This window comes from Odocoileus virginianus, chromosome 2, assembly GCF_023699985.2.
Source record: "Odocoileus virginianus isolate 20LAN1187 ecotype Illinois chromosome 2, Ovbor_1.2, whole genome shotgun sequence".
Lineage (NCBI taxonomy): Eukaryota > Metazoa > Chordata > Mammalia > Artiodactyla > Cervidae > Odocoileus > Odocoileus virginianus.
The window spans coordinates 44,145,125-44,170,344 of record NC_069675.1 but is presented as its reverse complement, the minus strand read 5'-3'; the positions used below and the strand labels follow the sequence as shown (position 1 = coordinate 44,170,344).

The window sequence follows — 25,220 nt, the reverse complement described above, 5'->3', positions numbered from 1 at the left end:
GGCCGCTGGGGACCCTCACCCGGTCCTTGGAGGTCGTCAAGCGAGGTTTATAGATAGAGGCCGCAACCAAGGTCATAGTTCCTTCCTCGCGATCCCAGTATTACGGAGCTGTCCGAGCCTCGAGTCACACTTCAGCGCACTTGTAACTTGCTGCATCGGGAGGCCACACCTGGTCAGCTTCCCTCCCTCGGGTCATCATGGTGACGCTGCGGGGGAGCTCGCGCCCTGGGGCTCCGGATCCGGCCCAGGCACGTTGTCGCACCTGTGACTTGCCCTTGGCCAGACAGGCACTGTCCCTAGCCCGGGGAGGGAGAGGGCTCACGTGGTCGCTTTAGTCCCGCAGTCATGCACTTGGGTGAAAACAGTACTGCTGCGGAGTCACGAGAACCAGGTTGTCTCCCAGTTGTGGCGCAGAGCCACAGGGTGGCTGTGGGTCATTAATTTCCCCGCGGCAGACCGCTTTCTGCGCCGGGGCTGAGGTGCCTGGGGAAGGACTCCTCTCCGGATTCAAATCCTGATTCTTGTTGCTGCAGAGTGTCACCTTGAGCGACTTTCAGATCTCTTGTGTAATCGGGAATGTAAATTGTTAACAATTACACCTACCTGGTAGCGGGAATTAAACGAGTTAACGAGTGTGAATGGAACTAGAACTCAGTAGGTGTTCGGTGAATGCTAATTTCCGTTTTGGGGTTTCCGTGCATATTCCTGGTTTCTGATGTAGAAAAGGGTGTCTGAGGTGTTCTCTTCGGACCACCGGAAACTTTCCTGTTTTGAGGTAAATTGATTTCTGGTGCCCCTACATGGTATATATAATGTAGTATTGACATTAATAAGATTTACTTTGCACATTTGGGGGCATTTCATTATTCGGCCTAAGATCAAGATTAACCACTCATGCCGGGGGAGATTAAGGTCGTGGTCTCTTGTCAGAGTTTGTAGTGAGATTAAAGAATTCCCAACAGAAATATTTACCAGGCTTAGAATGTTCTGGAGCCCTCCCGGCCTTTAGCCATCTCTAGCAGCTGGGCACTGAATAGCAGTAACAAAGACATTGTAAATCATTGCTATGTCTGGCTCATCTATGGAGGCTTAAAACTCCACCTGAGTTTCCTCTGACCTACCTAGAAAATCTGGTGGCATTATACCAGTAATTTACAAAGTTCTGAGTCCCAGGGTCGTGGCCAAAAAAAGGAAGCGGGCAATGTCCGGGAGCACTGACCCTGGAGTGCAAATCTGATGTAATTCTGGCACCTTAAATTGTACACCTCCCTCCGCCTTTACTTTGTTACAAGGTTATGAAAAAATAAAGGACTGACATGTTACAGGTCTTAGTGTTCTGTCATTTAAAACAATAATTTCCAAAACAAGTTATTAAGGCAGTTACCTAGAACTTTCCCTGGTATGTGTTTGTTTTTTCATTTTGCCCACGGACATACTTTTGCCAGTCTGTGGTACTAGCCCTTTAAGTTGGCAAACACTTGCTGGACAACCTCTGCTGAAGGCAGTGGGGCAGCCACAGTGAATATCCAGCAAGCTGAGAGCACAGGCCAAGCCCCTTGGGGGGGGGTTTGAGGAGAGCTCTGGGGCAAAGATTCAGTCAATTCCCCTTGCGATGCATGTCAATTCTGTGAGCATCTTCAGGCTGTAGAAGGACTATACCCTTCCTCCTCAGGACAACATTCACAGCGCCTCTGCTAATGGGGCTGTCAGGAGATGTGGGGGTTGGGGTGGGTCCTGGCCATCTCACCTGGAGAGAGGATCAGTAGGGTGTGGCACTTAAGAGACTTGGACTTCTCCTGGCTGAAATGCCTCATCCTCTCACGGGGAGGAGAGGGAGGATTCTGTGGAGAGAAGTTTCAGGGCCTTGAAATGGAAAAATAGAGGAGGTATGAGGATCACCAGTTCACAGACAAATGGCACTGGTTCTGACCTTATGGCTGAACACAGGAAAGAGGGCAGAGATCCCAAGGATAATGTTTCTGTCAGAATCAAGGTGCTCTCTTGGACCCTAGCAAGGGCATTTGGTCTAGTGGTTAAATGTGTAGACAGTTAACCTGAGTTACCTGCTCTGCTACTCACTAGTCACTTGACCAGGGACAAGTACCTTCTGTATCTCTGTTTCCTTATCTGTATAGGGCTTCCAGGTGGCACTAGTGGTAAAGAACCTGCCTGCTAATGCAGGAGACATAAGAGACATGGGTTCAGTCCCTGGTTTGGGAAGATCCTCTGGAGGAGGGCATGGCAACTCACTCCAGTATTCTTGCTTGAAGAATCCCATGGACAGAGGAGCCTAACGGGCTATGGTCCATAGGGTCGCACAGTGGAGAGGTTGAGAGTTGCTACTTCATAGGGTTGTTGTGAGGGTTCACACGTATGTAAAGTCCTTAGAAAGGATGTCTAATCCATGGCTGGTTCAATCTCCGCACTCTTAACAAATAGGGACTTCCCTGATGGTCCAGTAGCTAAGTCTCCACACTCCCAAGGCAGGGGGCCTGGGTTCAATCCATGGTCAGGGAACTAGATCCCACACATAACAACTAGAAAATCCTGAATGCCATAACTAAGACCTGGAACAACCAAATAAATAAATAAAAGTAAATATTAAAAAAAATTCAACAACTAGCTGAAGGCCTACTGTGCAGAGCTCATGTTGAAAGAGATGTGTGTGTCACGAGTCAGAGCTGTTATTCAAGCCAAGCTCTTTCTGACTTCTCCCACTGCTGATAAAGAATGGGGGTGGAAGGGAAACAGTCTTGTGGACACAGTAGGGGAAGGAGAGGGTAGGATGAATTGAGAGAGTACCATGGAAACAATATACATTACCATCTATAAAATAGATAGCCAGTGGGAATTTGCTGTATGACGCAGGGGCTCAAATCCAGTGCTCTATGACAACCTAGAAGGTGAGATGGGGTGGGAGGTGGGAGGGAGCTTCAAGAAGGAGGAGACATGTATACCTACGACTGACTTCTGTTGATGTATGGCAGAAACCGACACAACATTGTGGAGCGGTTATCCTCCGATTGGGCTTCCCTGGTGTCTCAGATGGTAAAGAATCTGCCTGCAATGTAGGAGATATGGGTTCAATCCCTGGGTCCAGAAGATCCCCAGAGGAAGGCATGGCAACCCACTCCAGTATTCTTGCCTGCAGAATTCCATGGATAGGAGCCTGATGGGCTACAGTCCATGGGGTCACAAAGAGTCGTACACAACTAAGCAACTAACACAAACTAACACGACTGATTGACTAACATTGTCACTATCTTCCAATTAAAAATAAATATTTTTTTTTTAAAAAAGAATAAAAGAACTTAAAGGTGGAAAAAAAAAAAAGAATGGGACCCATGAGAAACTGGGCCCACTGCCAGGAACCTGAGGACGGCAAGATGGGGTATGGTATGTGGCAGGTGAATGGGCTTGCTGGCTTAGGAATAAGAAGCCTAGGCCTGACCCAGACTCTGACCACCCCCAGGATCTTTGGTGAATCCTGCCACAGAGCCCAGGAGCTTAAGGATCTGTCACCCACCCTCACTTCCAAAAGAACTGCATAAGGCAGCCTGCTGAGTGCCACTGAACACCAGCTTGGGCACTGTGGGTTAGGAGTTCTCTTGGAGATGATTTCCTCTCTCACGGACTCCACATGAGTGGAGATGAACTGTTGAGAGCTGGGAAATCTGACTCACCAGCCCCACCAGATGTGCAGAGGCACAGACAAAAGGAAGAGGCAAGGCCCCTTGTGTACTCTCTGAGCTCAGAGAGACTTGCAGTCTGAGGTCACCATTCACTGGGCAGGAAGGAAGCATCTAGGAAATGATCTGCTCAGAGGAGGGGGGAACTGCAGTGGAGGATGGGAGCACTGTGGAGCCAGGCCCTGGTCCAAGGCAGTTTCAGAGACCACTCATTCTGTTCATTAGGACTTGGATGGGGCATGGGGGAGGGAAGGGGAAGATATCCAGGAAAGAGAGAGTGGAAGCCTTAGGGTAAAGGAAAACACCCCCGCCCTACTTGCCACTCCTCTTGGCTTGGCTGCAGTCACAGATGAGTGAAGTTGTAGTACCTACACTTTTTACTCAAAGCCAGTCACCCTATCAAGAGCTCTTCGTGCTTTATCTCATATGATGCTCCAGTAAAACTCTCTTGATGTACTTTTACCTTAATTTCTTAATTTCTCTTTTTTTTAACTTCTTTCATTTTTAAGAGAGCAATCTTCACCTACTACTACACCATCTTGATCACTCTTATGCTCTTTTTGGTAATATTTATTTTTATTTATTTATTTGGCTGCATCAGACCTTGGTTGTGGCATTTGAACCTCTTAGTTCCAGCATGTGGGATCTAGTTCCCTGACCAGGGATTGAACCCTGGGCCCCCTGCACTGGGAGGACAGAGTCTTAGGCACTGGACCAACAGGGAAGTCCTCTTTTACCTTATTTTACAAAGAAACTGAGACACAGAGAATGAAGCAACAGTTAAACAAGAACTCCACAAACTTGGGAGTCTAAGTTTTCCCTGGCTGTCAGTTAAGTGCAGAGGTAAATAGGATGCCTTGAGGTAGTAACTCTTCTTTGCACTTAAGTTAATGTATTTCCTTCCCCTTTCTTTCCTCTTTATTTTCACTAACTCTGTTGCCTTTACAGCCTGTATTTTAAGCCTCTTCCAACCCTGTTAGAAGAGAAGAAGGCAGTTTTAGGAGACCTGACTTCAAGATTGCTTCCCTTTAATAGGAAGCTGCTGCATAGCACAGGGAGCTCAGCTCCATGCTCTGTGATGACCTAAAGGGGTGGGATGGGGGTGGTAGGAGGGAGGCTCAAGAGAGGGGCGATATATGTATACTTACAGCTGATTCACACTGTTGTACAGCTGAAACCAACACAACATTGTAAAGTAATTATACTCCAATTAAAAAATAAATTAAAAAATAAAATTTTAAAAAAGATTGCCCCCGCCCTTTCCCCAGAGTAAGAAGAGGCACAAGTTCTTCCCAGAAATAAAGTTGATACAGTGGCCTGACCTTATCTTAGAGTTACTGAAAACCCTGTTCCCTGAAGTCTGAAGATTTCTCAAGAAAGAAAACCAGGCAGTTCCCTGGTGGCCTAGTTGTTAGGATTCCAGGCTTTCACTGCTGTGGCCCTAGTCACTTCCTCCAGAAATAGGTTCAAAACAATGATTCAAGTATGGACCACACATCACCATCCTCACCACTACTCTCCCACCTGCTCTGCGTGTGGCTGGCTTCTGTCTTCAAACATTTCCTCATTTCCCTTCCAACAGCACTGACCACCCAGTATCCGCAGCTCTGCCCTGACAAGGTCCAGGGAAAGTTCCAGACAGAGAGGGGAGGTAGGGGAAGAGTGCTTTCAAGCACCAGCACAGCCAGGCTCTGATGTGGAGACTCATTGGTTGAGAATGGCCTCAAACCAGTAACTCACAGCAATAAAGAGTTGGATTTTAGTCGTGTTGGGGAAACAGGTCAGTCTGTTCCTCTGCCAACACAAGGGGTGGGGGACCGGTCCACCCACTCTAGATTTTTATATGTCTCCTTCCTGACTGCTCCCGCCCCAGTCTCTTCCCTTTGGTTTTGAGTTCACACGCTTGGGCAAGATGTGGCATACAACCCAGACAGAGGGGGCAGAAAAATACAGTTCTTAGAGCTTGAAATGATCCCGAAACAAGCTTCTGGACAGCCAGGTGTGCCTGCACACTTCTTCAGTAAGGCCTGTCCGGGGACCTCAACCAGGACTCCGTTTTCCCCAAGACCCAACTTTCTCAGCTCTTGCCAGGAAAGTGGGGAAGAAAGGCAACTTGCTGGAAACTCAGGAGCTGTGTGTAATGATGCTCCATGGCAGAAGGGGAAAGAGGTCAGCCCCTCGCCACCGCCTCCAGGGACATGTGGCTTCAGTCTGAGAGAGTGAGTGGGCAACAGGATGTGAGTCATCCATAGGGCAGCGCCATCCCACAGACCGGGTAGCTAGTAATGGTCTCAATCACTCTGCTGCTCCCCCAACTCCCCATCATTTCACTCAGGCAACAAATAGTCTAGCGAGGATCTGGCAGAGCAACAAGATTGACCAGAGCCTTTGCCCTCACGAAACACAAACTGCTTCTCACACCCAGAATTTTACACTGAGGACCGGCCCTGAACACAGCAGTCAAAGTCGACCTTCCACCCACCTCAGTGGCTATACTGACCCACACAGTTCATCATCCAGGTCACTCTTATTCATCCTTATTCTTGAAAGCAAACATTTACAGAGCAGTGGAGGCTGTCCCTGCTCTCCATGGGCGCCCCCCAAACCGACTCAGGGGCCCTCACTCACCTGATCCCCTCAGCAAGAGAAACTGCTCCAGAAGAGTAATCCGCCCCCGGCCCCCCCGACTCCCAGGGCTCCACGGGTGAAGCTAGAGAAAAAGCTGGTCCTCAGACCAGTAACAAGGGAGCTGGCAGAATCTCAGACCTGCCCAGACCTGTAGAATCAGGGTCGGCATTTCTTAAAAAAATTTTATTTCCTGGTGGTCTAGTCATCCAGACATCATGCTCCCAATTCAGGGGGCCTGGGTTCAATCCCTAATCAGGGAACTAGATCCACATGCCACAACTAAGACCTGGTGCAGCCAAATAAATAAATATTAAAAAGAAATTTATTAAAGCACAGTTGATTTACCATGTGTTGATTTCCGCTGAACAGCAAAGTGATTCAGTTATGTGTGTGTGTGTGTGTGTGTGTGTGTGTGTGTTTCATATTTTCTATTATGGTTTACCACAGGTTATTGAATATAGTTCCCTGTGCTATACAGTAGAAGCTTTTTGTTTATCCATTCTATATATAATAGTTTGCATCTGTTAATTCCAAACTCCCATTCCTTCCCTCACCCACACCCCCCCTTGGCAACCACAAATCTGTTCTCTATGTAGAATCTGCATTTTAACAAGGTCCCTGTGGGACTCATAGGCACCTTACATTTTAAGAAGCAGTTATAAGAAGAATAATGACTTGTTATCTGGAAAGTTTAGAAAACAATATGGTAGTACCTTCTTCTTCAGTCAGATGTTGAAAAGCCACTACTGTTTCATAAGCCTGATTTTCCTCAGCAAGCACTCAGACCATTTTAGTTAAGGAGGACTTCATAGCTTCTGAGGTCAGACTATGGAATGAGCATCCCACTGTACCATTTTCATGCTGTGACCTTGGGCAAATTCTCTTACTTCTCGCTGCCTCAAATTTCTCTTCTGTACAGTGAAGATAATAGAGTTGTTCTCAGGATTAAATGAGCTTCCATTCTGGCTCAGCGGTAGAGAATCTACCTGCCGATGCAGAAGACACAGGCTTGGTCCCTTGGTCAGGAAGATCCCCTGGAGAAGGAAATTACAACCCACTCCAGTATTCTTGCCTGGAGAATCTCAGGGCAGACTGCAGTCCATGGGGTCACAAAAAAATTCGAACATGATTTAGCCACTAAACACACACACACACACACACACACACACACACACACAGGATTAAAAATAAAGTGCTTGGCGTGTACCTGGCATTTAGCGAGCATGAAATACGCTTGGATACTAATTGGATTTGGGTGTCCCCCAGTTTTCTATACACTCCACTTACCATCTGTTAGGATGAAATGCTTCTGGAATGGTGGTCTCATCCGTTATGCACAGATACTTCACAGTTTTCTATAAGTGACTTTATTTCTGGCGGCAATCTACTGTTACCCCCTCCCCTAAACATATTCATTTCAGGACAGTCCATTTCATTTATTCCATCCCCACCATCTGCAGGGAATTGAACTTTTCTGCTGTGACTTTGGATAATGGCTCTGATGATGATTTATGAAAACTTTGAATATGTGTATGAAGAAGCTGAAGTTGAATGGTTCTATGAAGACCTACAAGACCTTTTAGAACTAACACCCAAAAAAGATGTCCTTTTGATTATAGGGGACTGGAATGCAAAAGTAGGAAGTCAAGAAACACCTGGAGTAACAGGGAAATTTGGCCTTGGAGTACAGAATGAAGCAGGGCAAAAGCTAATAGAGTTTTGCCAAGAGAATGCACTGGTCATAGCAAACACCCTCTTCCAACAACACAAGAGAAGACTCTCCACATGGACATCACCAGATGGCCAACACTGAAATCAGATTGATTATATTCTTTGCAGCTAAAGGAGGAGAAACTCTATACAGTCAGCAAAAACAAGCTGACTGTGGCTCAGATCATGAACTCGTTATTGCCAAATTCAAACTTAAATTGAAGAAAGTGGGGACTAGACCATTCAGGTATGACCTAAATCAAATCCCTTATGATTATACAGTGGAAGTGACATATAGATTTAAGGGACTAGATCTGATAGACAGAGTGCCTGATGAACTATGGACAGAGGTTCGTGACATTGTACAGGAGACAGGGATCAAGACCATCCCCAAGAAAAAGAAATGCAAAAAAGCAAAATGGCTGTCTGAGGAGGCCTTACAAATAGCTGTGAAAAGTCGAGAAGCTAAAGGCACAGGAGAAAAGCAAAGATATACCCATTTGAATGCAGAGTTCCAAAGAATAGCAAGGAGAGATAATAAGAAAGCCTTCCTCAGTGATCAATGCAAAGAAATAGAGGAAAACAATAGAATGGGAAAGACTAGAGATCTCTTCAAGAAAATTAGAGATACCAAGGGAACATTTCATGCAACGATGGGCTCAATAAAGGCCTGAAATGGTATGGACCTAACTGAAGCAGAAGATATTAAGAAGAGGTGGCAAGAATACACAGAACTATACAAAAAAGATCTTCACGACCCAGATAATCATGATGGTGTGATCACTCACCTAGAGCAAGACATCCTGGAATGTGAAGTCAAGTGGGCCTTAGGAAGAATTACTATGAACAAAGCTAGTGAAGATGATGGAATTCCATTTGAGCTATTTGAAATCCTAAAAGATGATGTTATGAAAGTGCTGCACTCAATATGTCAGCAAATTTGGAAAACCCAGCAGTGGCCACAGGACTGGAAAAGGTCAGTTTTCTTTCCAATCCCAAAGGAAGGCAATGCCAAAGAATGCTCAAACTACCACACAATTGCACTCATCTCACATGCTAGTAAAGTAATGCTCAAAATTCTCCAAGCCAGGCTTCAGAAATACATGAACCGTGAACTTCCAGATGTTCAAGGTGGTTTTAGAAAAGGCAGAGAAACCAGAGATCAAATTGCCAACATCCGCTGGATCATTGAAAAAGCAAGAGAGTTCCAGAAAACCATCTATTTCTGCTTTATTGGCTATGCCAAAATCTCTGACAGTGTGGATCACAACAAACTGGAAAATTCTGAAAGAGATGAGAATACCAGACCACCTGACCTGCCTCTTGAGAAACCTGTATGCAAGTCAGGAAGCAACAGTTAGAACTGGACATGGAACAACAGACTGGTTCCAAATAGGAAAAGGAGTATGTCAAGGCTGTATATTGTCACCCTGCTTATTTAACTTATATGCAGAGTGCAGAGTATATCATGAGAAATGCTGGGCTGGATGAAACACAAGCTGGAATCAAGCTAGCCAGGAGAAATATAAATAACCTCAGATATGCAGATGACACCACCCTTATGGCAGAAAGTGAAGAGGAACTAAAGAGCCTCTTGATGAAAGTGGAAGAGGAGAGTGAAAAAGTTGGCTTAAAGCTCAACATTCAGAAAACTAAGATCATGGCATCCAGTCCCATTACTTCACGGCAAATAGATGGGGAAAGAGTGGAAACAGTGGCTGACTTTATTTTTGGGGGGCTCCAAAATCACTGCAGATGGTGACTGCAGCCATGAAATTAAGACACTTACTCCTTGGAATGAAAGTTATGACCAACCTAGATAGCATATTAAAAAGCAGAGACATTACTTTGTCAACAAAGGTCCGTCTAGTCCAGGCTATAGTTTTTCCAGTAGTCAAGTATGGATGTGAGAGTTGGACTATAAAGAAAGCTGAGCGCTGAAGAATTGATGCTTTGAACTGTGGTGTTGGAGAAGACTCTTGAGAGTCCCTTGGACTGCAAGGAGATGAAACCAGTCCATCCTAAAGGAGATCAGTCCTGGGTGTTCATTGGAAGGACTGATGTTGAAGCTGAAACTCCAATACTTTGGCCACCTGATGGGAAGAGCTGACTCATTGGAAAAGGCCCTGATGCTGGGAAAGATTGAGGGCAGGAGGAGAAGGGGACGACAGAGGATGAGATGGTTGGACGGCATCACCGACTCAATGGACATGAGTTTGAGTAAACTCCAGGAGTTGGTGATGGACGACAGGGAGGCCTGATGTGCTGTGGTTCATGGGGTTGCAAATCGGACAAGACTGAGCAACTGAAATGAAGTGAACTGAATATGTATTTAGGGCTTTTACCCTCCTGGTTCCAGGTACCTTCAGAAACTGTTTCTTTCTTTCTTTAGGATTTATTTCTGGTTTTTCTGGGTCTTCCTTGCTGCCAGCAGCCTTTCTCTAGTTGTGGTGAGTCGGGGCTACTCTCTAGTTGCAATGCACAGGCTTCTTGGTCCCATGGCGTCCCTTGTTGCAGAGTTGGGGCCCTCGGCACACAGGCTTCATAAGTTTGGGTGTGTGGGCTCAGTAGTTGCAGCTCACATACTCTGGAATGCTGTTTCAGTAGTTATAGTGCACCAGGTCTCAAGGTGTGGAGTGAGAGCTTAATTGCACCTCGGCATGTGATATTTTTGTTCCTGGACCAGGGATCAAGCCCGAGTCCCCAGGATTGGAAGGAGGATTCTTAACTACTTGACCACCAGGGAAGTCCTAAGAACCAGTATTAATATCTTACTGCACAAGGAAATGAGACCCTGAGAGCCCATGACCACACAGAGTAGGGAAGCAGAACCTGGAATGCTGGCTGGCACAGGAAGCCCTGGCGGGCTGGGAATGAATGAATGACTCCAGACCCAGTGTTCTTCCCACCACTTATGGTTGTCTCCAATGTAAACCAGAGGAGTGACTTTTAAGGGTACAGCTTTCAGGCCAGACAATAGAGAGAGACCAAAAAGAGAGACCTCAGTTGCAAATAGTCTGTTCCATTGTCCCCATGTGCATGCTAAGTCACTTCAGTCATGTCTAACTCTTTGCTACCCTATGGACTGTAGCCCAGTCCACCAGGCTCTTCTGTCCATGGGGATTCTCTCCAGGCAAGAATACAGGAATGGGTTGCCATTTCCTTCTCCATTGTCCCCAAGAGAATTCATGTTTATCAGATTTTCATTATCAAACTGTGGTCACTGAAATGATCAGGCTAAATAATACATACACATGTTAAAAACTATACCACACATGGTGGGAATGTAAATTGGTCAGCCACTATGGAGAACAGTATGGATATTCCTTAAAAAACTAAAAATAGAGCTAAAACTAAAAACTAAAACTAAAAACTAAAAATAAAGCTACCATATGACCCCGCAATTCCACTCCATAGTTCAAAAAGATGCCTGCACCGCAATGTTCATTGTATCACTGTTTACAGTAGCCAAGACATGGAAGCAACCTTAATGTCCATCAACAGAGGAATGGATAAAGAAGATGTGGTACATATATACAAGAGAATATTACTCAGCCATTAAAAAGAATGAACTAATACCATTTGCAGCAACATGGATGGACCTGGAGATTATCATACTAAGTGAAGTAAGTCACACAGAGAAAGGCAAATATCATATGATATTTATATGTGGAATCTTTTTAAAAAATGATACAAATGAAGTTATTTACATAATAGAAACAGACTCACAGACTTAGAGAAGGAACTTATGGTGGCAGGGGGAGGGTGGAGAGGAAGGATAGTTACAGAGTTTGGGATGGACATGTACACACTGCTTTATTTTAAACGGATAATCAACAAGGACCTACTATATAGCAAAAGGAACTCTGCTCAATAGTCTATAATAACTTGAATAGGAAAAGAATTTGAAAAAGAATAGATACATTTATATGTGTAACTGAATCACTTTGCTGTACTAAAATATTATTAGTCAACTATACTCCAACATGAAATTTAAAATTTTTTAATTTAAAAATTAAATTAAAAACACTACACCCTACAGAAGAGTTTTGAGTTAAAAAGTGTCTCTGCTTGAAACCTCAGTTTTCTAATCTAACCCCCAAAATAACTACTATTGAGTTCCTTGTGAACTCATGACATTATTTAATATAATTAAATATGTACAGCTTAAAAAAAAAACTATTTATTTATTTGGCTGCAGCAGGATCTTTGTTGCCGTGTGAGGAATCTTGAGTTGTGTCATTCCAACTCTTAGTTGTAGCACATGGGATCTAGTTCCCTGATCAGGGATTGAACCTGGGCCCCCTGCATTGGGAGTGTGGCATTGTAGCCACTGGACCACCAGGGAACTCCCTAAGTATGTACATCTTTTTGTATGTCAATCATACCTTAACCAAGTGGTTTCTTAAAAAATTTCTTGTAATACATAGAAAGTATTTATGTTTTTCTATGATATAAAATATATACCTTTTTTTTCTTTCTTTTTTTTTTTTTTTTTTCTGTGCAGCTTGTGGGATCTCATTTCTCCAACCAACGGTTTGATCCCAGGCCCTGAGCAGTGAAAATGCGGAGTCCTAACCACTAAACCGCCAGGGAATTCCCCCATTTTTCTCTTTTTCATAAAATGAAATCCTACCACACAGTTATACAACTGGCTCTTTTCACTTAACATATTTAGATACCTCTGCATATCATCACATATGTATGTGTGCTCAGTTGTGTCCAACTCTTTACAACCCTATGGACTGTAGCCCACCAGGCTCCTCTGTCTGTGGGATTTCCAGGCAGAAATACTGGAGTGGGTTGCCATTTCTTACTCCAGGGAATCTTTCTGACCCAGGGATTGAACCCATGTTTCTTGTATCTCTTGCATTGGCAGATGAGTTCTTTACCACTAGCACCACCTGGATATGGAACTCCTTGACTCTTTTAAAAGCTGAGTAACAATAGATCATAATGTGTGTGTGTGTGTGTGTGTGTGTGTGTGTGTGTGTGTGTAGTCTAGCACAGGTGGAGTAGCTGGGTCATAGGCTACATGAATGTTCTCATTTATATGGTATTGCCAAACTACCATTTAGATGCCCACCTGTGAGCCTGTGAGAGAAAATGCCAGTTTCAAGGTTCAGGATGTTTCAGATCTCCTTCGGGTCACATGTGGTCAGTGGCCTAATAGCCCACCTACATCTCCTTCATCAATAACAACCTCCCTCTGTAGCATCTCTGAACTCGCAGTAAGAATGAGACCTTTTGACTGTCATCCTCAGCAGTTAAATTTTTTTCCCCCTTCTGGCTCTTGTAATTCCTGCACAAATCTGTCTTTTCCTTCACACTGTCCCTTCCAATCTAGACCAAGTCCACTCTCCATCCATCCATCCTCCCTTCCCTCCCTGCACTCTCCAGAGCAGCATCCCCAGCCCAGCCCAGCCCAGCTGTGAACACTCTTGTCTCCTTCCCCTCAGGGTGTGTGTTTGCTTTTCCAGTGAAGTCATCCTCACAGTCACCTCCTTGCTTGTTGATGTTCCTATGGCCGCTGGGCCTGTTGGCATGGTGCTTGTTACGGGGTCAGCATGGGTAACCAGGCTCTGAAGAGACAGATTCTGCCACTGAAAACTTTAGAACTGTAGCTACTTGCTGCTTCAGCCCAGGCTGGCTAAGAACTTGCTGCCAAGAACTCTGATGATTAACCCAGGCCTCGCCCCCACCTTCCTTGTGGTTACCCACTTTTACTTCCTGTTTGCCTGTGCCTGGGGCGCCTAAAACAGGGGCCAATCAGAGGGCTTTACTGATGTTTTCAAACCTTTGGACAATATCTAGGCACTGTTTTTGATGGGAGCTTCTGAGAAAGGAGGGAGGAATCCAGGGCAAGATGGAAAAGGAATCATTGCTGGTGCTGCTCTGGGTCCCAGTCCTGAACTAAGAACACCCTCCCCTGTCCTAGTGGGTCAGACAGTAAAGAATCTGCCTGCGATGCAGGAGATGAGTGTTCGATCCGGCAACCCACTCTAGTAATCTTTCCTGGGAAATCCCATGGACAGAGGAGCCTGGTGGGCTACAGTACATGGGGTCACAAAGAGTCGTACACAGCTGAGCAACTAACACACACCGCTATCCCCAAGAGTGCCTCACTGTGACAGGGAAGAGCAAATTCCGACTCCATGTTGAATATGTTTCTTTCACTTTAACCTTTGCTTCTCAATGCTTTTGTTCTGATAAGCACTACCTGTAAGCATACGGAATGGCCTGTCACAGGGAACTCTGTTCCTCTGTCTGAATATTAAAATGCCTTTGTTCGGCTCACAATGAGGCAATCTGCCCCTGCCTACCTGTGAAAGGCTACAGAAAAGAAGAAATGAACACATCCCCACCCCAAGGCTAGCCATTCCAGGAGATATTTTGCAAGACTTTTGGCCTTTTTAGTCTACTTCCTCACCTCCTCCCCTTCTCTGTTCTAGAAAAGAAACTGGCATTCAGACATCATAAGATGGTTTGGGGGGACACTGTTTGTGTAAGTTGCTCAGTTGTGTAGGACTCTTTGCAACCCCATGGACTGTAGCCAGCCAGGCTCCTCTGTCCATGGGATTCTCCAGGCAAGAATACTGGAGTGGATTGCCATTTCCTTCTCTAGGGGATCTTCCCGGCCCAGAGATCGAACCCAGTTCTCCTGCATTGCAGGTAGATTCTTTACAGCCTGAGCCAACAGGGAAGCCCTTGGGAGACCCTTGGGGAACCCTAGTCCACCATCTTCTTGATCTGTCGGCTTTCTGAATAAAGTTGTTATTCCTTGCCTCAACACCTTCCGATTTATTGACCTATTGTGAAGCAAGCAGAGAGAGCTTGGACTCTGTAACATCACCTGACCAGCTGCCTGACTTCTCCCTGCTGCCTAAGCCCAACAGTGAGAACCATAGACAGTTGGGGGCGGGGGGGGGGGGGGGGGGGGCAGGACAGGGCCCAAAATGAAGGATGGGGGGATGCAGCCTAGTGTGAAATCCAAGCTTAGTATCTCCATCCACCCCCTCCACCACATCTGGGTACTTTCTTCATTTTATCCTCTCTCCTTAGTAGATTCAGTACTTTTTTCACCGCTATCTCCTTCTGCCTTCAAACTTCCATAAATCTCCTTTTGTTCTTACTGTCACTGACACCTAGCAGGACCCTGCAGGGCCCTCCTGGGTACAGAAGCCTCTCCATCATCCCCGTTTCTTATTTGTAGAATAAGGCTTTAGTATGGTGGAACACCCCTGAGTTCCAGAGCAGGAACAAGTCATTATTAACAGGGAAGTGAGGAAATGCAGAAACAAAGGAGAAGCAGTTAAAGGAGAAAAGTAATGACAATAGCTCAGTGATAAAATAAGGTCATAGTTCCTCCTCAAGGGATATACATCACAATCTGACACTATCTTAGAGTATTCTGCCAAAACTGAGACCCCCCACCCTGACCCAAGTGGAGGATGACAACTACAGGCTGAGCTGATACTAGGCACTAGACCTCAGACTGGTTGGAACCAGAAAGTAGATGACTAAGATTCCTGAAACATCACCCTGTTACTTCATCACAAACCAATCAGAAGAGAGTCACGTCCCCTGCAGCCCTCACCCCAGATGTTGCCTTTGAGAATCCTTCCCTGAAATTCACGGGTGTGGGCTAGGGTGGCATGTGGGGTTCAGGTCCTTGGGGCACAAACTCTCAGTACTCTTACTGCGTGTGTGCGCTCAGTCACTTCAGTCATGTCTGAATCTTCCTATGGACTGTAGTCTGCCAGGTTCTTCTGTCCATGGGATTCTCCCAAGAATGTGGCAGTGGGTTGCCATGCCCTCCTCCAGGGAATCTTCCTAAACCAGGGATTGAACCCACGCCTCTCCTACATCTCCTGCATGGCAGGCAGATTCTTTACCCACTGAGCCTGGGGCCCTGCAAATGAATGCTGTACCTTCCTTCATCACAACTCTGTGTCTGGGTAAATTGGCTTTGCTGTGCTGTGGGCGAGCAGATCGGTGACATCACTTCTATCTACCACGCGCTCCTAGAGATAAACAGCCTCTTCTCCAGCCAGGCTGTCTGTTTGATTGTGAAATATGTGGTCATCTTCTCCACTCCCATCAAAATTTCGGCCATGCCCTAGCTCTAAAACCCCAGCCTTTGCTCTGCTCTCCCTGAATCCTCTGTACTTGATGATGTCAGTGGACCTCTTTCTTTTGATTGTCCTCTCCGCTGACATCAATGTGCTCTCTGCTTTTCCAATTCCACATCGGTCCTCTTCTCCAGGGCCTCTCTCTTTTCTGCATACCCCCTTCTCTCTCCCAACATCTCCCTTTGAAATGTGCCCATTTCATCCATCAAATGAATTTCAACCACAATTTCTCAACTTCTCACCCATACCCCAAGCAGCCACCTTCTGATGACTTCCCCATTTTCATGACTCAATAGCTTTCCCAGGTGGCACTGGTAAAGAACCCGCCTGCCAATGCAGGAGACATAGAGACTGGGGTTCGATCCCAGGTGGGGAAGATTCCCTGGAGGCAATGACACCCCACACCAGTATTCTTGCCTGGAGAATCTCAGGGACAGAGAAGCCTGGCGAGCTACAGCACATGGGGTTGCAAAGAGTCAGGTATGACTGAAGCGATTTAGTATGCAGCTGTCTCTGAGATGCTCTGAAGCTCCAAGTTTAGTATTCTTGGATCCTCCTTCAGGTTCCACAACACCCAGTCTTTACCTCCTTCAGACTTTCTCAAATTGGTACCTCTTTTCAGCTCCCTGCCCCCACCCACATTTTCTGGATTCTTCAGTGCCTCCATCATCAATTCCTTATGCTAACATCTCAGAGGTGCCCCCTGCTGTGGGTGGAATGAAGCCCAACCCAGCGAAACTTCTCCAGGCTGCCCCTCCTGTCTTTCCCAATCCTGGGACATTCCTCTTCCATTGAGGCTCAGTATTCAACTCTCCCTTACACATACCTCTATGGTAATCTCCATGGGAGATGTCTCATCTAAACTCCCATATGTCTGGATCTGGCACACTCAGCCCTCTTGGCCTGTGTGTTAGTCTTGTTTTCCCAGCCATGTCAGAAGTTCCTGGAGCATCTTTGTGTTTCTTAGGATGAGGCCAGTAAATTCATAAACTCAGGAGCAAGACAAGGAAGGCAAATAAAGAAGGCAGAAAGGGGACGAAGGACACGTGTAAAAGATTAGGAGGATCCCTGTGGACCCTCTTAGTTCAGTAAAGAATCTGCCTGCAATGCAGGAGACCTGGGTTCGATCCCTGGGTCAGGAAGACCCCCTGAAGGAGGAAATGGCAACTCACTCCAGTATTCTTGCCTGGAGAATCCCATGGATAGAGGAGCCTGGCAGGCTACCGTCCACGGCATTGCAAAAGTCGGACACAACTTAGCGACTAAACCACCACTGTGGACCAAGCAAAACCCATCTGCAGGGGGATGGCCCTGCGGGCCACCGGTTTGAGACCCTCACCTAGATGTCTTGCCTGAGTCAGCTAGGCTATGAATATTTCTTTTATCTCTCTGAAGCAGCATCTAGCAAAGAGAAGGGAAGGGTGACCTGATTTCCTTGGCCTGGCGTAGAAGGAGCAGCCGGCCTCAACAGCCCAGAGGTGTCACCTCCCCTTCTCACCCAGCCCATAGCGCTGCACCCGATGTCAGGTGCTACCCCTTGGCTCCAGCTTCCTGTGAGGTCTAACCAGCAGCTTTTCTCACTCACAGACTAAAGAAAGAGCCACCTGCCCCTCCCGCTGCTCATGACCCAATCAGAGCCGGCCTGACCAAGTGCACCCTGGGAGCACCTACCAGGTGACATGAACATCCTCTGAAGCCTTGGCTGAGCCTCCTATGTGCCCCAACTTGGGTGGCAGAACGACATACAGGGCTGATGTGGGGAGTGGGGGTGGGGTGGAGACAGAAGGGCTGGAGGAGAAAGGCAAAGGCAGAGAGAAGATGGGTGGTGGGCGGTGGGGTGCAAAGAGCCACAGTGGGGGTGGGGGCCTGGCAAAGCGCATGTAGAAACCCAACTAAAATACTTTTTTTCCTTTGGCTGCACCAGGTCTTAGTTGTGGCACATGGGATCTTTAGTTGTGGCATGTGGGATTTAGTTCCCCAACCAGGGATTGAACCTGGCACCCTGCATTGGGAACTCATAGTCTCAGCCACTGGATGACCAGGGAAGTCCTGAAACCTAATTTTAACTCCTCCTGTGGCCATTCTCTCACACCCATTCCCTTCGCACTCCCTCCTCCCTAAGTCTAGCCACTCACCCCCGGCTCCTAGCCTCATCCCACTTCCAACCAAGCTACACAGGTGCCCAGACTAATCGGCTAGACCACGACTTTCATGAAGCCTCCCTCAACGACCGCTGCCTACAGTAGGGCACAATCCAGAAGGTTCTGGCTGCCTGGCGCTCTCCTCTGTCCATCCGCTTTCTTGTCCATTGATTTACCACGGGAAAAATCTAATCGGCACAGTCTGGCTGTTTCCCACCACCTCCCTTCCCTGCTCTGAAGGCAGCAGCCTCAAAGGTCACTTGAGAAAGTTACTGACTTCCTCACAAACATCAGCTGCCACCTACATCCCATCATTTCCCTCTTCCCAGAAGGCCTGGGTGCAGTAATGTATGTATGTGTGCGTGAGCGTGTGCGTTCAGTCACTCAGTCATGTCTGACTCTTTTTGACCACATGAACCCTCGTCTCCTGAACTGGCAGGTGAATTCTTTACTGCTGAGCCACCAGGTGCAGTAGTGTGTGCATGCTAAGTCGCTTCAGTTATGTCCAGCTCTTTGCGACCCTAGGGGCTGTAGTTCACCAGGCTCCTCTGTCCATGGGTTTCTCCAGGCAAGAATACTGGAGTGGGTTGCCATGCTCTCCTCCAGGGGATCTTCCCAAAACAGGAAGATCAAACCTGCATCTCTTACATCAACCTGCATTAGCAGGCAGGTTCTTTACCACTAGCGCCACCTGGGAAGCCCAAGAGCTCAGTGGAGTAATTCTAAACCCACGAATAAGAAGAAACTGGAGCTCAGAAGGTGTCAGTCCATTCCTGAGACTACAGGGCTTATGAGCAGCTAGACCTCCAATGCTCCTCCCTGGAGGCCTTCCCACTGGGACCTGCCTTAAATGAACACCATGAGCTCCTGGAGAACAAGGTGCAGTTTCTCTTCTTCATGTGACAAACAATGCAACAACTATAGGGCAGAGCTAGGTAAACAGTTAAGAGGAACATTCATTAGTTTTGTGTTTGCTTATAATCTATCCTTTTGCTGAAATTCATTTTGAAAAAATTAAACTCCCCCCCACTCCCCACACCCCCCCCCACCCCGGCATCACAGACTGCATGATGCTGTTCCCCCTGAAAGACATTGAAAGAGCAAAAGACACAAAGTGAGCGGAGAGCAGAGCCCAGATGAAGGCAGCGGTCTGCTGGAATGTTCTGGAATGTTTTGATCCGGTTTCCTTTCGGAGGTGGCAGACCCTCTGTGTAGTGGAGCTCTGTGTTTGTGGTTTCTGTCTTCATGGAAGCTGTGTGGTTATCTGGAACACTGAACCAGCAGAACCATGACTTACATTTTCCGACATCATGTGATTTATGTACTATTTATGTTTCAGGATCTCTGTCATTTCCGACAGTTGCCAAAACATTTTCTACCGGGAATATTGGTACCTTGGAGTGGGAGGTGGAAACCCAGCACTAACTGCCTCCTGCATAGGATTATACTCATGATCTGCTCACGGTGAGGCCCAGCAAGAGACAGGCCCCAGGGTTGACTATACCAGCAGGGAGGCACCTGGGTCACATTCAGACTCTTGATGCCTGGCCTCGAGTCATCCACCCACCATTGAAATCAGGTCTCCAGGAACGTCAGTCCTCAGAGGTGTCTCTGAGTGCGCAAGTTCACTCTGCACCCCAGGTTGATCATCTTGATGTCTTAAGTTATGAGCTTTCTGTGCAAAGTGAGGAGATAACTGAGTTTTGAAATTTCACCATTGAATTCCATTCACTGCCCCGGGCAGCTCCTGGTAACCTGCTCATAGCAGTCTGCCCCTACCTGCCTGTCCCCACTGCAGCCTTGAGGCCTCAGGCCACTCTGGCCCAGTAACAATCAGGAAGAGATGGCACCAGTGGACCCCGAAAGCAGTCCTTCAACTCAACTCCTTCAAACATCACTCTCCTGTGCTCCCGCTTTATCAGGCCCGCATTGCTCCAGGCGCTCAGCTGAGCCACAAGCCATGTGAAAAAGAATTGCCTCACAAGCCCGTGTGATAAAGGGCAATCACAGAAGTATGCACGAAATATAGGTGAGGCCCTGAGCACCATGAGAGGAAGGACGTCTTTGTGAGTTGGAATGCTAGTGCTCAGCCGTGTCTGACTCTGCCACCCCATGGACTGCAATCTGCCAGGCTCCTCTGTCCATGGAGGTGACTCTGGTAAAGGAATGAAGGGAAGATAGAAAAGACTGGATGAGAAAGCTGCAAAGGGCAGGTCCAGGCCAGAGCATGATTCCAACACGTAGCCACTAAGCCCACCCGGGCCCCTGCTTCATAATGAGGCCAAGACCCTTATCTACACGTCAGAGTTGGCAGAGGCCCTCATTTGTTACAACTTAATCCTAATCTGATCCTGGCTGGAAGGGAAGCCCTTCTCTTCTGCTGTCAGACTGTGACTTTCCACCTGCGAGTCCCAACAAAGCACTTAGGAGTAAAATGGAATAAAGGAGAAAACATCAGAGCACACCCAACAAGAGTAAGTGCTATTTCTTGAAACTCTTGTTTATGGTTATATTAATATATACACGTGATTGTGGCTGTGTGGATGAATATGTAAATTGGGTTGTAATGGAAAAAAACATTTTTTTTTTCCAGATCATTTATTTGGCTGTATCGAGTTTTAGTTGTGGCATGTGGGGTCAGTTCCCCGACCAGGGATCAAACCTGGATGCCTTGCATTGGGAATGCAGAACCTTAGTCACTGGACCACGAGGCAAGTTCCTGTAAAAAAACATTTCTTCCTGAGGGTTGTGGTCTTAAAAGCTGAAGAAACCATTGCTTTAAGGGAAAGCATCCATCTATCAACTATTAAACGAAGACTATAAAAAATTGAATCTTGTTTTAGGTAGAGAAAAAAAGCAAGACTTGGCTCTTGCAATTAAGCTCTGAACTTGGGGATGAAAAGACAAACACACCAGTAGGACAGGATGAGAAAAACCACAATGACAGAGGGGTGTGCCCAGGGGAGGCAGGCCACGGCCCTGCCAGGGTCCCAGTGCTCCCAACTGGGGGTGGGGGGTGTGAACACAGAACTGCAGGGGGTGGTGTGGCCGCCCAGAGCCAGGGGCTGCTTGGCGGGAGGTTGGGAGGGAAGCAGGGTCAGTGGGGCTGGGCAAGAATGGAAGGATCAGAGGGGAGAGCTGAAGACTTTCCCCTCTAGGACAGGTGAAATTATCCCTATTGTTTAGAAGGGGATGTCTCGAGGCAGGGGCTGGGAGGTGGGGGTGGGGCAGCAGTTTGAGGACCAGATGTTGCATTTGTCCCTGGTTCAAGGATTTTTCAAATTTACGTGAACAGTGGTCCAGATGAAAACTTAGTCTACAGTTAACCATTTATTAGCCTGATAGGACTATCTATATTTTGCCTTTCTTCATATTTCTGCCTTGCAGTCCAGCTAGACCCAGCATTGGTGTCTGCCTGCCAGGCTTCCTTCCTCTCTTATCCCTGCTGAGCACCAAACCCTCCAGCAGGGGACAGGTTCAGGGAAAAGAGTGTGTTAGCCGCTGAGTCGTGACTCAGTCCCAACTCTGCAACCCCACGGACTGTAGCCTGCCAGGCTCCTCTGTCCATGGAATTCTCCAGGCAAGAATACTGGAGTGGGTACCCATTTCTTCTCCAGGGGATCATTCCCATCCAGGGATTGAACCCTGGTCTTCTGCACTGCAGGCAAATTCTTTACCATCTGAACCCCCAGGGAAAGCCAAGCCTACCCCCTAACACCCCTCCTTACATACCTGGGGGGCTGCCTGCAAACTAGCTGAGAAGGATGCAGCAGGGCTGATGGTCTGATTTTCAGCTCAGCAAACAGGGACTGGCCTCTCTTTCTGCTTGTAAAAGTAGAAATGGAAAAAGCAACTTAACACAAAGAAAAGTTAATTTAAAAATAAGATTAAAGTTTAAAAAAAAAAAGTATAAATAGAAAAGCAAAAGTAACCAAAGGGACTAAGATTCTATTTCCCCTTAAAGCAAAAACAGTTTTTGTCTGTAGATCCAGAATATACTGTGTGCCTTTTCCTAGTCAGGGGCTTCCCAGGTGGCACTAGTGGTAAAGAACTCGCTTGCCAATGAAGGAGACCTAAGAGATGCTGGCTTGATCCCTGGGTCAGGAAGATCTCCTGGAGAAGGGCATGGCAACCCATTCTGGTATTCTTGCCTGGAGCATCCTGCATGGACAGAAGAGCCTGGTGGGCGACAGTCCACAGGGTCGAAGAGTCAGACACAACTGAAGCGACTTAGCAGCAGTTTCCTAGTCATCCCTCTGAGTCCAGTAATTGGAAAGGAACTAGGCAATGTTAATATGCAGCAACCAAAGGACTAACTTTTAAAAGAAATTTTTATTTTATATTGGAGTACAAAATGACCCTGATGCTGGAAAAGATTGTAGCATCACCTACTCAATGGACTGTGGAGGACAGGGAAGCCTGGCAGGCTGCACGAAGTCCAGAGGGATGCTAAGAGTCGGACACGACTTAGCGATTGAATAATAACACAGTTGATTAACAATGCAAAGGGCTAATTTTGGGGGGCTGGGAATCCACTTTCTTTCCATTATACTTTGAACTTTTTTTTTTTTTTAACTCTTTTCAAGAGGTACCCTAGAGAGTCGTAAAGTGCCCTTCTGTGTTGTCTATTCTTGTGCAAAGGTTGGTCTTTTCCTTGGCTCTCCACAGGCCAAGTCCCTCTCCACACCTCTGCTTCCAGTGGGTTCTGTTGCCTGCAATCCATTTGCTCTTGTTTTACACCTACCTGAATTCTGCCTCCAAAATGCCATTCAAATCCCATCTCCTCTAGGAAGTCAACCCACAAGGAGGGCTTAGCACTCCTAAAATTTTTTATCCTTTTAAATCTTTATGAATAAGGGGCTTATTCATTTCCCTATTTTTATAGCTTTGTCATGTTAAATGTTTATCACTGAGATCACAAATTCCTGGAACCCCAGAGACACCAACTTATATTTCTGTGCCTGGCACGGAACTGAATATATAATAGGACCTCAGAACTGAGATCTGTCACAAATCTGATACAAAATCTGAGTTCAAGACTCTGGGACCTGGGGAGCTTCCTTAATGCCACTAGGGTATGACTTCTTGTCTTGTAAAACTAGGATGGTAATAGTACCTACAATTTAGAGATGCTGCAGAGGTTAAACAAAACTATAGGTAAATGTTTAACACACAGCACGGGATAGGTCATTTACTATAAATTGGTAAGAGAGAAGTCAAAGGACTTTGCTTATTTCTCTATCCAGTCTTAAGGTTTTCCCCATCCTTGTGAGTTTTATTACATTTTTACTTATTTTTGAAATAAGTAATATTTCAAAACAATTACAATGGTTCCAAAAGCGAGTCAGAACAAAAAGCTAGTTCAGAGAAGTGTCATTCTTCTCAATTTCCTTCTTCCTTTTATCCTGTTCCCACTATGCCCTGCAGGTAACTAATCTCATTAGGGTTTTTTTTTTTTTTGTCCTTATTTCCTCCTCTCAAATGATATTCTTAAGACTGCGTTCTTTTGAGACCTGATTCTCGGGACCCTAGTCATCTTTACACTTCAGTTTGGGAGGTGTTGCAAGCAGGCGCTCCATGACAATGGGGTTAGCTGGGACTAATCCTCAAGGGATTAGTCACGGTGAGAAAGAGCTGTCATTCTTCACGGGACTGTTGTAAATACTTGCCCCAGGTCCCAAGGTATCTCTGTGACTGGTAAAGGGACCACAGCCTCATTCCTGCTATTTGGGAGTTCCTGCTACTCCCAGAGGCTGAAGGGAAAGTGTCATGCCCCACAGAGCCCAGAGGGCCTGTCCTCCCATAGAGCGCAGGGCCTGACTCAAAAGTATATGACTGGATTTTTAAAAATAATTAATTATTTATTTATGGCTGTACTGAGTCTTCGTTGCGGTGAGGGAACTTTTCCTAGTTGTGGAGAGTGGGGCTACTCTCTAGCTGCAGTGAGTGGGCTTCTCATTGAGCTGACTTCTCTTGTTACGGAGTGTGGCCTCTAGGGTGTGTGGGCTTCAGTAGCTGCGGAGTGTGGACTCTGTACATGTGGCTCAAGGGCTCCAGAGCACAGGCTCAGTAGTTGTGGCACACAGGCATAGCTGCCCCACCGCATGTGGGACCTTCCCAGACCAGGGATAGATCAAACCGGTGTTCCTTACATGGCAAGGTGGATTCTTTACCACCGGAGAAGTCCCTTTAAAGAATTTTATTCATGTATTTATCTTTGGCTGTCCTGGGTCTTCCTTGTATGCAGGCTGTTTTCTAGCTGCAGAGAGCCAGAGCTACTCTCCAGTTGCGGTGCACAGGCTTCTCATTATGGTGGCTTCTCTTGTTGCACAGCATGGGCTTCAGGGCAGGCAGGCTTCAGTAGGCACACAGACTTAGCTGCTGTGAGGCCTGTGGGATCTTCTCGGATCAGGGATTGAACCTGAACCCATGTCTCCTGCATTGGTAGGCAGATTCTTTACCACGGATTCACCAGGGACGCCCCTGTTATTGCATTTTTTAAAAATCCACACCCAAGCATATGTAGTGACTTTTGCTTATGATGGGAAAGCAGCCCTTTCTGCTCCTAAATCCTTATTTCTCCTTGGGATCTGAGGGATCAAGTTTGAAAAGCTCCCAGGCACTTCTCCACAGGGCCTCGTTTCAAGGAGGGAAAAAAAAACCCTGAGTAAATAAAAGAGCCCAGCCATAGGGAGGCGGCTAGAGGAAGCGGAGGCCCACAGCTAGAGGTATTCATTGGAAAAAGCAGTGGGTGGAGAAGCTCCTGACTCTGAGGAGTCAGGCTGGCCCCAAGTCAGCTCCGAGGTTGTGACTCACCGCGAGGAAAAGGAGTGCCCTGTACTCTGGGGGAGGCTGCCTGCTCCAAACAGGGGAGCGGTGGCCAAGGAAGGAAATGAAGCAATCCAGGATTGATGAGTAGC

General features: G+C 46.7%; 1 protein-coding gene across 1 annotated transcript in view; it reads right to left on the bottom strand.

Annotated features, from left to right (window-relative positions):
- SLC20A1 (solute carrier family 20 member 1) overlaps positions 1 to 25,220 on the bottom strand; it is an 84,377-nt gene that overhangs the window by 15,721 nt on the left and 43,436 nt on the right. The gene's annotated exons all lie outside the window — the stretch shown is intronic.